Source organism: Lichenostomus cassidix, chromosome 5 (genome assembly GCF_008360975.1).
Source record: "Lichenostomus cassidix isolate B80296 chromosome 5, HeHo_3.0, whole genome shotgun sequence".
In the NCBI taxonomy this organism is placed as follows: Eukaryota; Metazoa; Chordata; class Aves; order Passeriformes; family Meliphagidae; genus Lichenostomus; species Lichenostomus cassidix.
Window position 1 is genome coordinate 47,990,461 of NC_139486.1, and position 14,687 is coordinate 48,005,147.

A 14,687-nucleotide genomic window follows, 5' to 3' on the forward strand; every position below is an offset into this window, starting at 1 on the left:
CTCCAGCTTTGCAAGGAATTAGCTTTTGGAACCAAAAGACACTTAATTGTAATGTAAATGAACCATGGAAGGCAGTGCCTGGGTTTTTGACAGCAAGATTCACAGTGGTTACTGTTGTCCTTTCAGTGGAAGCGATGTAATTAGGGAAAGCACAGTCAGATCGAGTTTGCCTTGCAGGAGGAGATAGAACTACAGTGGTGAAGCACATAACAGAGCAATGGAAAATCAGCCCTCCTCCACAGTTCATGCAGCACTCACAGTGTCAGCTTTGAACTGTTCTGCAGTGTATTTTGAATAACACATTACATATACGCCCGAAATAAAGCATAGGAACCTTAACACTACATGGATTGGATTTTGTAAGTGGTTAACTCATAAATCCTCTTAATGAAACAAATGCATCCAGGCTGAAGATTGAGGTTGGTTGTGGGATTTTTTTTAAGTCAGTACTGCTAAATTTTAACTGTAAGGGAAGGTGTTATATGTGCAGTCTCTAATGTTACTGCTCAGCCTGCAGTGAGATTATGGTATTGTTAAAATGAAGGAATTCCTGTTCCGTGGTGTTGTTTTTGGCTGATCCTGTATTGTGAGTTAACTTCAAGTGATGTATTTGCTTTAGAACAAATTTCCTTCAATTCATCAGCAGAGGTTCAAGCTGCTCTGCTGAGAGTTTGTGACATTTTTTTGGAAGTAGTTATGTACTCACCAATGCAAAGTTAACAGATTGTCGAGAACACTCCCTTGGGAATGACCTTTCTAATTTTTCTTTATCCTTTATCTTTTGTTTATACTCTTTTCCCTTTCAAGACTATATCTTTCCAGCCCAGAAAAACTGTTGTGTGGAGCTTTTGACACAATCCTAGAGAGCTGCAGAAGAACCAAGAGCAGAGGAGAACATTCTAATTATTCACTAGAATGGAGGCCTTGAGCAACAGAGATTCAAGAGCAAACCTTCAGCCTGTTCCTGGTTTTCTCTCAGACTCATTGGATAATCATAGTCCATTTATTACAGTGGAGTATTTCAGACCCAACCATAAAGACAACCAACAAATTATCGGTGGGGCAATTGGTGCAGAACCAGCAGGTCACCTGGGGAATTACCTCTCAACAAAAACAGGTTTGTGGTCCTATGCTTCATAAACGTCAGGAGCAGCCAACACACAGAGTGAAACTGGAAGCAGCTCTTTGACAGAGTATTCTGGATCAAAACAAGAGTATGCCATTAAGTATTTAGTCAGTGGAAAGAGGTATGTGATTGTAGGTAACATAGCTAGGTTATCAGTCTTGGTAATTACAGGTAAGAAACCAGTATACTCAGCCAAGCAGTGGAGAAAGATTGATTAAAATAATATGGTGTCAATAAGAAAAAGAAGTGACAAATTCTTTTGCTTTGAAGAGAATTAATTCTAGGTCTTTATTGTGCTTTGAAGATCTTTATATTTTATACAAATGGACCATTTTGAAAAATTCTAATTGGCTCACTTAATACAAATGCCTATCCAAGTCTCTTTGAATCCATTGAGAAAGGCAGAGAAGACTAGCCAGACCAAAAAAACAATGTAAACAGTCAATGAATGACCTTGTCATATAGTCCTATTTAAACACACACCTTTCTTAACAAGTGCAGTAAACTGCAGGTTTGTATTCCATACGGAACGAAATATCCCCCCTGAAAAGTAAGATTTAGCTCAGCCGTGAAAGCCACTCTCTTTAATGTGGCAACAACAGGAATACAAGAGCTTCACATTCCCCTTTTATATGTTTAACCTTTGACAAAAAGGTTAAACACTTTCCTCACAACTGACTCACATCAGGAAACACAAGAACTCTACTCTCCAGATGAAGCCTGGCTAGCTGAAAATGCAATGTCAGCATCCCAAGTGCATTAAGACAAGGATTCCTTGTGCAGTTCCTAGTATTGCTACAAGGGCAGGAAGTGGGTCAGCAAGAGGGTCTTTTGCAGACAGGAGGGAGATGAAACGGTGCCGGGAACAATAAGGAAGTTCAGGGTGGAGGGCGAATTAGCTCCAATTACAAACATCTCGCTGAGATCTATTTTAAACACATTGATGTATTAAAAACCCCCTAGCAACATAGCAGGAAAGTTTACAAAAACATTAAATGGAATATCTATGAAATCTTTCCGTGTTTTCCATTCTTTGTCTTACAGATATTTTAAGGCTGGATTCTCATCTGGTGTCAATATGCCTAATTCTCTTCACTTGGCTGATGAATATAAGTTCAAGTTTGGCTGGATGTGTTGGTTTGTTCATTGGAAGACTAGTGGCCAAGCTCCTGAACCATAGCAGCTCCAAAGTCAATCAATTCTGCAAGTACTTAATATGTTAAAAATTCAGGGTGGGGGACCAGATAGGGCCATTGAGTCTTAGTGCCATAACTAGCTAGAGATGTCCAACAGGATAAATACAGGCCCTGTCAGGTGGGACAGAGTTGCCTATGGAATGCTGAAGGAAATGCTGGAGGTAATGAAGAAGCACTAAGCACAGACATCTGCCCAGAATAAAGCACAAAGGAATGACCAGAGGTGAGTCCAAGGGTGACTCCTCACCTGATCTTGATATTTGGAAGCCTCACATCCCGGTAAGAGTGTACCTGCACTCAGGAAGACTCAGGAGTGCAGTTTCTCTACATGGAGTATACTGGGGAATGGAAAGAGAAGTTGTTAGAGACATGGCAGTCAGCATCTAGAAGTAAGGTCTGCCTGCATTCATGGACAGACTATGGCTGGTATGACAGCAGGACAACAGAGATCCTGGAAAGGTGTTGGTGGGGGTAGATGGTGCTACTCTCCCTCCCCATACTCTGTGAGGGAAAGGGGAATGTGAAGAACCAAGCACTGTTTTCAGGAGCAGATCCTCTCTGAGGTGACCCCTGAGCTTGCCATCTGCCCCAACGTAATCTCTCTCCTCTAGCCCCCACTGCTCTGTCCAACCTTCTTCCTTCTATATCTTGGTTTGACTCATTCTTCCGTGGCAGAGGAAAATCCACTAGAAAAAGTCATAGTGCTCCAGGACCTTTTGCTTTTCCAGGCTTCCTAGCTGCTCCACCTTTCCCTGTTGCTAACAACCAGCCCATCCCACTGCCCTGCTCACCCTTCTCATGACATCATCATATGGCCTCATGCAATCCATGTTTTTGGTGACAACAGCACGCAGGGGAATATTTCTTCTGCCTGAAGCCTGTATTTTTAGGGTAGAAGGGTGAGCTGGCACCTCTGCTTGGCCTAGGACACAAAACCTCTTGCAAACCACAGCACAATGTAAGGAGCTTAGGAAATGGTCATGGCCAAATTCCCGGTTCCCTTCTGCACAGTGAGGCAATTGTGAAAGTCTGTAGCTCAGCACAGCATGGGATGGTGTCCCAGTGTTGTACAAAAGTACTCCCTCCAAGACAATGTGCAGAGAGGATGTGAGGAAGAGGCCATTTCAGGACTCTCTTGACTCAGAAGGAACCGAATTACTTGTCACAGCAGCACAAATCTCCTCAGCCAAGTTGGTGGGGATGCAGGATTCGCAGCATATTAAGGCATGGAAATGGAGTCTTCTCTGGATTGGACCTACACGGAGGTGATCCTGAACTGTGAAATAAAATGATAGAGTAAAATCAGATCTCCAGATATCATCTGTCCAGCATGTCTAGAGATTACAATGCTCCACTACCAGCTGTCCTGAAGGTCTATCTCCTGCTTCCTTCATAATGTTGTGCAATACAGTGAAGGGTAAATCTTAGCTCCGGAACCTTATGTGACTTCTCACTTTAAGGGAAGCAGGAACTGGTTATTGATAAGTGATTCAGTGTCCCTCCAACACCAAAGCCATATAAATGGAAAGAAACTATTCTGCATTTGAAGAGTATTTTAAAAAGAGGCGTTTTCTTGGACACTGGGATGAAGAGGGTGAAAAAGTGTTGCCAGTACACTGATCTTCAGCACCCGCTGCACTGCACAGTGCTAACAGGGGACACAGCCACCACCTCGGTGTCCCCCAGCAGGCCCACCCTGCAGTAAAATACAGGGTTATACGGGCTTTACAAATGGCACTAGGGTGGCAATCACCATATTCCAAAATCATCTGACACCCAGGCTTCAATGTTTTGGTATCAGCTGTGCCCATCCTGCCCCTCACACAAAAAGCCTTTTGAACCAAATATTTTACGTCAAACCCACAGCATCTGCCACCGAAATTGTCATAGTAACGCTGCATTTCCTGCAGCTTGGTATACGATGCAGCAGGCACCAGGTGGCGATATCATTACAAGATTAGTTGCGACATTACAAAACCCTGCTGTAGTAGAAGCGTTAAAATCGTTACCTAGACACTGTCATACATCATTATCGACCCAAAATGAAAATTTTATCACTCTCTAGCAACTGCCTGATTTGTCATGCACTGACTTTCCAATTGGAAAGATTTGACCTTTAAAAGACCAAAAGTGAGCTTCTGTCACTGTGGGATAACTAACTGACCGCTTTCAGCAGGAATTTCTGAGACAGATTCTGAGAGGGTTTGCTCATGGTTTTGTGTGCACACTCACATGTGTGTTTCAAAGAGTAACTTGTGAATGGGCAGAATGAACTCCTGCCCTGCTGATGGAAATGGCAAGCACCGTGCACCACTGTACATTGCAACAATTCTCCGCTGGGAGAGAAAGGGGGGAAAAGGAGTGGGTAGAACAGTCATGTAAGGGCTGACTCAGTGAACAAATGCTCACTTAGTGGAGCAGAAGAAAGTAATAAGACAGAAAGGAACATCCCAGCTTGCTGGCTGGAATAGCTGGCACCAAGCACTCAGACCTGCAGCACTAATGGGCTCTCCAAGTCAGGATGAGGCGCAAACAGACCTCAGGCCTGTTTCTTCTCTCATCAGGAGCAGCAGATTAAAGTCAGCAGAGCTATTCTGACATACATTCCCATATCTGGATGCCAGATGGGAAATAAGTAACACATTTTTAAGAGTGAGAGTGACTAACCATTGGAACAGCCTAGCAGGGGATGCAGCAGATTCTCTGTTTCTGAGCCCAAACTGGATGTCTGCTTTGTGCTGGCTGTTTTAGGGAGACACACAAAGCTCATTGTGAGGACAGCAGTCTGAGGTCTGTGATTAGAGAACATACTATTCAATCTGGCTCTGAATTTTATTAATCTGTAACAGTCCAGAGTCTATAAGAGGAGAACAGGGCGCTGCATTATTGTTTCCCAAGTGGGTGCATGGACCAAGCTTCTGGTGTACTTGCAATGCAGGAGTCGAAGTTCATTTTTTATAACTCATCTGCTGGTATAATAATGTAATTTGAAATTCACATTAGCTCATCTAAACTGGTTATAATAGAAATTAATTAACTTCCTATTTTTTAGAATTAGTACCTTTGCTCTGTGTTGTGATTTTGGATAAGCAGGATAAAGCCTAATTTACAGGCAAAAATCAGTAACCCCAATACTTCTATTTTACTGTTGAATTTTCTGCATTTTACTGTTGCTGGTTAATCCCACTTAAGAATCCAGCCAAATTTCAGGAGACCAACAAAAATTTTTGAGGTAGAATTTACTTCTCTGTGCAATAAAATACAATTTTGAAAGATCAAATATATAATAGTAACATCAAAGATTCATTTCCACATCAGCTCTTCCAATGGCAAAGCTTGTGAGATAGTTAAAATAATTTCTTATAAAAAATATGTATCATTCTTTCCAAACAACTAATACAGTTTGAAAATGTTTGTCTTTGTGTCCTCACGTACTTTTCTCTCTAATGAACTGTGGTACAGGAATATCCAATAAAGATGTGTCCATGCTACTGTAACTGGCAATTGGCAAAACTGATTCAGAAAACTTCATCAGCTGAGTTTTGTAAAAAGTTCTAGATGAATCAGCTTTTGATAAATGAGCTAAATTGTGCCTACACTTTCATTTCCTTTTAGCAACAATGAACATGCCACCAGCCACAAGGTTTTGCACTGGTTCAATTAATCCTGATGCTTTGGTGCATGGTAGACGTAAGATATATCTCTAAACTGTGACATTTTATTCTGTTTCATTATTGTTCATTCAGTATTCATTGAAAAGCATCTCATATTGATTAATGCAGTGGATATTCTTGTGGATTTCCCTTTACTTCAATTAAAACTGCGTTATAATTCACAAATAGCATAACTAATTGAAGTAATGCTTCCTTTGTCAACCACATAATCTATTCATTACAGAAGTATGTAACAGTCTTATTGTCTGCTCATTAGGAAGTTGCATGAAAAGAATAGACCAGAACTCTGTTTCTTGAAATAAAAGAAATGAAAAGCTTATTTTCTTCTGCCATTTAAATATATAGACGGATGTGAATATTTGTGAATTTCCCATTCACGCATGTGCCCATTTCCATCTCCAAGCATCACTGCACATACAAAATGAACTAATCTGTTCAGAAAGGAGTGGTCCAGAGCAGTCCCAGGACACCTCACTGCACTGTATGCAGGAGAACACAGCACTTTGTGTCTGTCCATCCACAAGCTCCATTTCCAGTCACCGTGGCATTCTGCCCCTCACATCAAACAACTGAAGCTATTTGGGATCTCACCTTCAGAGTTTAGCAAAAAAGACAACTTCTTTACTGCTCCCAGGCAGAGCAGCCTGACTTCCCAAAGGACTGACTGCACTAGAGCAGGCCAAAATGCTTCTCTCTGCCCCCAAAGGACCCAGTCTGTCAGTACTAGAGCTCAGATAAAGCTGACTTCTTCCAAAACCTCAGCTTTGGGTCCCAAGTGCTTTTTTCAAATTTTGACATCAGACAAAGGTCCACATAATTGGTATCATTCAGGGATTAAGTTATGTGCCGTGGTCGATACGGTGAATGAGCCTACTTTTGGTCCCTATTTTACATAATGCTGCAGAAAGTGTACTCTTCTGTTCTCAGAATTTCTACTCCTGCCTGCACAATTGTAGTCTCTTGGGTCATTGCCCCTTTTCTTGAACAGTGTGGTTTCTTCTGCTTCAAACCATAAACCAAACTAAGCACTTCCTCACAATGCTCTTCTAGTTTTACCATCTCCTTCCTTTAGATTGAACAGGATTTAAAAACTTTTTTCCAAGCCCACTTTTGACACAGTCTTGCACTGCACTAAAGTTAAAAGGTACATTTTCTGGGGTAGGCAGATACTCATTCTCTTTTCAGTTACTGGTGTGCTTTGTAAAGCACAAACAACAGAGAGCTATTTCAGCAGAGCCCAGATTAAGATGTGTTTTCCTGGAAAAATATATTACCAAGCAGTAACAAACACAGCTGTTTGTTTTTGTTTTGGGTCAGGTGGTAGGAGATCTGAAGTTAAGTCAATCTCTGAGATTCAAATCCTGAATGAACATAAATAATATGAAAATCTACCACTTGGGAAATTATAGTGTATGTTCATTTTTCACTGCCTCTCTTTAAGGAATAAATTTTACTTCCTATTACACCAATGTAAATTCACAGCCATAGCACTGGTGGTGATCTTGCACTGAATTATACACTTGCATATCAAATTAGGGGATGGTCCTCCATCCAAAGGTGAAAAGTATAGTATGAAAAAAGCTGATTACTTATTAACAGTGGAGGGTGCAGGTCACTATCAGCTGAGCTAATATGTATTTTCAAATTCCTGGGGACAATTTACTGACAAAACTTTTAAATGTATTTTAAGATACAAGTTTAAAAAATGGAAATCCTGAAGAAAGCATGCTTTGGGATTTAGTATTTCTCCTCTCTACTCTGAGAAATTTCTTCATAATGTCTCATTCAAGTCGAGTTGTTAATTAAAGAGGTTGCTTTATACTTGAAAAATCTCATTTCAACAAGCAAATCCTCCTCCCTGTTCTCTGTTCCCATTCCACCTTGTCTTATTTTCACACCTTTGGCTCCTTATCTGAAATTGGCACCAAAGTCACTCTCTGTGAGGATGTAAAGGGGGTCTTTTTCCTTCTTTACTATTTTTTTTCCCTTTTTGGAACTGCCCTTCCCATTTTGCAGCCAAGTTCCCAGCTCCAGAAGAACAGACCATGACTGCTATGGGTGTTACACGAACGGAAATTATGTGGTTTGGATTTTTACGTGAGAATTCCAGAAGGAGGCAAAATGTTGCAAATAACCTTCATAAATCATTTTAAACAAAGCTCAGGAAATGCCATCATGATTTAGCTCTCAATATCTAAAAAAGAAGTTCACACTGTTCTATGACTCCTGTTAAGTAAGTATGTTTGCTTAAGATGTAATTGAAAAAGTACTGTGTTACTGTTTATGTTTTCCAATTTGTGTCTCGTGTCCAGGCACAGCTCACTGCTGGCAGCTCTTCATTTGTACTCCGCAGTATTTCATCATCCAAAAAACAGTCCCTCTGGGGCTACAGGATAAATGGCTGGAGGGAGAAAGGTACGAACCAAAACGTCTGGGGAAGGCTGGACCGAAAAGCTGGTGACATCTATGGAGCTGTTGAGTTACTGCAGTTTCCTTTGCCCTTCCCTTTCCTCAGTCATTCAGGACTGGAAACAGCCCTTTACTCGGTGTGGGATTCCACTTTTAAAACACTAGTCTGCTTAGCTGCTGTCCTGTACTGCCTCACACATTTATTTATGTCAATACAAACTCCTGCAGAAGAAGATTACTGTTTTTTAAGGAATGCTCTTTACAGATGGACAGCCAGACAGCAAAGAGCCTGGCTTGTTTAGTCCAAGTCAGTGATGGGCATCGATTGGGAAGGAGATACATTCTCTACTGTAAAATACCAGTTTTAGTCCCAAATTTAAGGAAACAAAGTTAATTTTACCAACCAGAGATGTAGTTCCAGGACAGCAGCAGATTCCATCCATCTCTGACATCCAAAGACAGGCTAAAATGAGATTTGAAAACAAAAACAACACCACTTAGAGCACAAGAGTAAAGTTTAGGAGTTTGTAATAATTCCCCTTACCAATCTGCCACTAGGCTCAAAGGTAGGATAGTGGATGAGCTGGTTTTGAGCTGTTTTGTGAGCATACACAGTTACAAAATTTTCTCTTGCATCATTGGTTTTATATTAAGTAAATAGTTTTCCACAGTCAAGTCTATTTACTTGCATTTCTCCCAGGTAAGTTTTATACTGTTCAATAAAAGCTCTTCATAAAAATATAAATTTTACTTAATTAGCATGTAAAAACAATAACAGCACATCCCACATTAAATTCAAGATGTTAGAAATAATTTATTTACCTACTTACACTATTTTTTTCATTCAGCATTTATTGCTTAGCTGCCCCAGGAGGTCTTGGGTTCCAAGACTTCTATTTAGTGAGAAAAGGCCTCAGTCTGGTGCTCAGATACAAGACAGAGAGAAAAAATATTATCACCCTTTCTTCTTACCAGAAGGAACTGAGGGACATGGAAATTTGCTCATACACTCCAAAGGTCTGTGTCAGAGATGGAATTTTAATTTCGATCCCTTGAGTCTCTGCAGTGCCATTTCTAGTGTCTCAGTGAAAGCAGAGTTGAATTTCTGTCACATTTCTGAAGGCAGAGGGCCTCACACAGGCTTCCTGCAGCTTCCATACATGACTGCAATGCCTCCGAGAGTTGCACGGAGTGACAGGAGGCCCTTTCTTTCCCTGCTGGTGAGATGAGTGTGTTTATTATTTTTTCAACCTGCATTTTGGAAGGTTACTTATGCAGGCTTAGAAATTCACATGTGACTCTTCTGTGCCAGTACTCAAGAGCCATGGTCCCTGCTGCTGAATATTTGCACTGCTCTTTTGATCCACAGCTTTGAAGAAAGATCTGTCAGAGGGGGAACTGCCACAGCTGTCTTTTCTATAAGTATTTATTTATGCTTATAAAACCAGATGGGAAAGGTGCCCATCCTGTGCTCTAGGCACTTCTGGTGATTATTTAAAAGCACAGTATAACAGAAAGACAAAACCAGTAGACACACGCAGCAACAACCTTTGCTTAGAGCCTACATGAAAACTGAGAGAGTAATATGGAAGATAGAGAATTTCCATGCCTCTGGGGTTAAAAAAACCACATGCATTAAGAAGCAGCCATGTTTCCAAAAACCCTAGAATTTTCCAGCTCCTCCTATCACAACAGATTGGGGAATTCTGCAAAAATATGTGGTAGAAGTACCCAGGTTAAGCAGCCTGACCATAACAGCACAATCCCAAGGATATCCAGAATATGATTTATCTATGCAAATTTAAAAAATAAATTTACAGTATTTTTTCTTGATGACTGAAGAGCGTCTCAAAATTTCTGACCTGGAAAGCTCAAGTAATTTGCCCCTAATTGGTCACAAGTATCAATAACTCCATATAAAAATTGCCCACTGGCTCTCTCTGTTCATGCTCCTAAAAGGATGAAATATAGCAACTTCACAGTCTCTGCTCTGATCCAGTACAACAGCATTCAAACACAGGATGCAACCACACACTTTAATGTCACTGGGGAAAAAAAAACAACAATAAAAACCAAAAACCAAACTGACAAAAAACATTGACAAATGCCCTTTCCCCCCTCCCTCTCCCTCTGAGTCTTTTCTAATCATTCAGTGCCATTCACTGGAAGCTGTTGTTTTCTCCCAGGAGGTGACAGCTGCCCTGAAAGAGTATTCCTGAAGTACTTTAAGTGGCTTTCAGAGCAAGCAGTGACATTTAGAGGCATGCAGAACAAACCAGGAGGTTTAGAACACCCCACTGGAGGGGCAGCTGAGAGCTCACAGTGACACAGAATTACAGCCCTCCTCAGACCCCAGGAGGTAGGAATTGAGAACCTATTTTCAAGTATATCAAAATGAAATCCCAGCCACTCCAGCAGCAATTCTTTGCCTTCCTGCAAAGAAGTTGAGTTGGCAGCCAAAAACTAACCTTATACTGCAAGAAAATATGCAACTATTTTCTTCAAAAATCATGTCCTAGTTAATATTTTCCTTAGATGTTGGTTTTCTAGAAGGTTCAGGCTGATTTCTGTAGTTCCGATAACTAACTCTAAGCAAGTTTTTTGAAAAGTCTCTGAATTTGACATGTTGAAAAATATTTGGACAGCATGAAGGTTCACTGAATTTACTCTTATTAGCACTATTTAAACATCTCTGAACTGATGACCGAATACTCCTTGGGATGGGGACAGTTTGCTAAAGTCATTGACTTAGACTTGAAAGGCATTTTCCAGATAAAAGTATAGTCTGTCTTCAGGCATCATGAACCACTTATGCTTGTGACAGAATCACAGGATTCTGAACTTTCATTTCCTCACAAGGCACAACCATTCCACCCTATCCAGGTTTCCAAACTCATATATTAGCACTGTTCTTGTGTATCTTGGCATTCTCACATTTGCCCTGCCACATGTTCTATTGGATTTCACCCTCACACCACTATCATGAACCTGGTAGATGAAGGGATTCCTTCAGTCTCCCCATGCCAAGAGCCCTGGCCTTTGCTCCTTCTCACCAATAAACTTCATGTTGTTGAGCCCCATACCAAAACTGGAATAATTCCAAGTCACATCAACCTTAATTTGTGCTTCTGAACTTCAGGACCACTGCTTTGTGCTTTTTCCCTTCAGTCCCAGCTGTTAATTCTGAATGGGCAACCAACAGTGTTCCTTGGGACTCACCTGGCCACAGGTAATTTAGGGAGACTCAGTGGATTGGCATGACAATCATGAATTATTCAGATGAGACAGAGACAAGTCAAAAACAGAGACAAGTAGAAATGAATTCAAATAAAAAATCAGAAGTTCAGGAAATACAATACAGCAAATTTACTCTGGGACTACAGAAATATCTGAGGCTTCCATTTCCTAATCAGCACTTACTGTAACTTTTCAGCCCATAGAAAGGAAAGCACATTAATATTACCATGTTTGTTCCAATTCCTGATAAGCAAAAATTTTCAAATACCAGACTTCCACGTGGGACAATTTATCCTCTCTTTTACTGCAGAGAGTGGGAAAGAATCCTAGGCATAAATATATGAACCTCCAGATTACTTTTGCTTTTAGATGGAGAGATGGAGGCACAAAGAGACTGAGCTCTGACAAATCCAAGGATGCAAAAACCTAGTAAATCACCCAAATTACTCTCAGGAGCCAGGAATTCTGACTCTTTGTCCACTGCCGTAATGATTAAATAATGATGCCAGCCATGATAAAACCATATAACAGGAGAAGGTGGGCGTTAGAACACCTGCAATTAGCAAGAACTAGGCTAATCTTATATAGTCTGTGTAATCCAAACACTTAAAAAAATACTTTCTCCAACCCACAGAGGAAAATTGTATCACTCAATACTCCTACAATGCATTGTACTACATTTCTTGTTAAGACAGTACCAACAGTTTGTGTAACACTCTTTACTAATACATTCTTAAATTGGAAATAGGAAGTGAGTAATAACACAAGCAAGAGCATCTCCTGTGTAATTTCTGTGTGTGTATGCGAAGTATTAGTGATGTGTGTCACTGCTCTGAACCAACAAGAGAGATACCAGGTTGCCTGAGTCCTGGGAAGCATTAAATTGAAACTGAAGGTCACCCTTTCGTTTCCCTCCTGCTCTCAGGGGCATTGAATCAATAAATACAGACAGGGCTTCCATGTTGTAAAAGAGTTAATGTCCACAGAATTGACATTTAAATGAAGGGATTAAAATACTGTAAATTTAACAAGTAAAATGGATCTCAGATAGAACTGCCTGAAATCTGGGTCTAGTCATGCCTCAGTGCTGCTTTAGGCAAGTCTCTCACCATCACATTGCAATGGAAACTGGAAGGGATCTTTCAGTTGATACTTTGGCAAATAAACACGAATTTAGTCTTAATTCTTTTGTTTCTTAGGTGTTGAACTGTTCCAATATTTATTTGCATTCAAACAGCTCTAGGCAGTCACATGAAGAACATGGAAGGAGAAAAATAAAATTTGAGACCTTTTAAGATTTAGTCAGTTCTGGATATAAGTAGACATAACTTTCATAAGCTTCAAAAAGAATTGCCCTGGCTTATGCCATGGACGAGTGTGACCTTTGAGCATGTTTGTTGTGTATACTATCTCAAATATATGCAGGTATGAGCTCAGAATAGCCCCTTTGAAGTTAGGCTTCAAGCAAGAGGTTAAGGAGGCCATAAGGCAGCTTTGTCCACAGCCATACCATTTAAATAAATTACAGAAGTTCAAGGGAAAGTAAGCTCTGAAGAATTCAAGAAAGAAACTTCAGTACTTAATAGTTTTGACATATCATTTCAGTTTAGAAGGAATTTTCCTATTCCTTCAGCTAGTATTCTGATCTATTATTTTGCTGATATATTGCTGATATATTTGAATCCCCAATGACACTAATACACAAAAGAGTACTGCAGTCTCACCACACAATGTCCTATCTTGACCCTCCAGACCAGATATGAAACAGAGTCCTCAGGCTATGAGACCTTTTTCTCCCCTCATTTCCCATCCACTCCACTCTCAGTGAAGTCCTAGTGCCTGGGACCCTCTCTGGTGGAGCCTGAGAACACAGTGATTCAGTAGCACTCTTTGCCATTTATCTAAGTCTTCACAGGAGTTGGGTGGCACTACAGGAAAGTCAAGCTACATCCCCAGAGTCTGCAGCTTGTCCCTTTGACAACTGCAGCCAGATTTTTTCCAGCAAGTAACAGTTAAGAGGTACAGTGCTGAAATTAATCCTTCCCTCTTTTCCTATGGGCCCAAGCTATCAAGTGGGTATTAATAAGCCAGGTAAAACCAAAACCATTCTCAACAGCCCACTTACAATTAACCAAGCTCCATTTCCCTAACAAAGTAGCATTTTGCAATAGGCCCTGATGACCAGTGCTCACAGTTCCAAGCTTGTCTATTGCTTTGCTGTGATGATGTTTATTTCATATAGGAAATAGAGGAAGAGGTGAAATGTAACTCACTCACTCCCCCCCCAGCAGGTTGGGGGAGAGAATAAGAAGACTAAAAGTGGGAAACCTCATGAGTTGAGACAAAAACAGTTTAATAGGTAAAGCAAAAGCCATGCATGCAAGTAAAGCAAAACCAGGAATTATCCCCCCCTTCCCCAGGGCAGGCAGGTGTTCAGCCATGCCCCAGGACAGCCAGGCTCCATCACACATGACAGTGACTGGGGAAGGCAAACACCATCACTCCAAACATCTCCTCCTTCTGTCTTCTTCCCCAGCTTTGTAACTGAGCCTGATGCCATACGGAATGTCCCTCTGGTCAGCTGGGATCAGCTGTCCTGACTGTGTCCCCTCCCAACTTGGGCACTCCCAGCCTTCTCACTGATGGGGCGGCTTGAGAGGGAGAAAAGGCCTTGGCTCTGTGCAAGCCCTGCTTAGCAATAATTAAAATGTCCTGGTATTACCAACACCTTTTCCAGCACAAATCCAAAACATAGCCCCGTACCAATTACTGTGAAGAAAATTAACCCTAGCCCAGCCAAAACTGGCACAACCAATAATTCTCAGAGCTATATAGCTTGGAGCAAGTGCACTTGCTTTCTTTAAGAATCCCCATTTACTTCTTGCCTCCTCCTAGTCAGGCCTGTGACAGTCTGCTCTTGATTCATTTTAAGATGAAGCAACAGAGTAGGGATAAAGATGTAGGGTAGGGATATAGATGTTATATCTCTATATGTGATGATACAACAGTTAGCCACAGGTAAGTAATTTCTTTTTCATCTGAAGA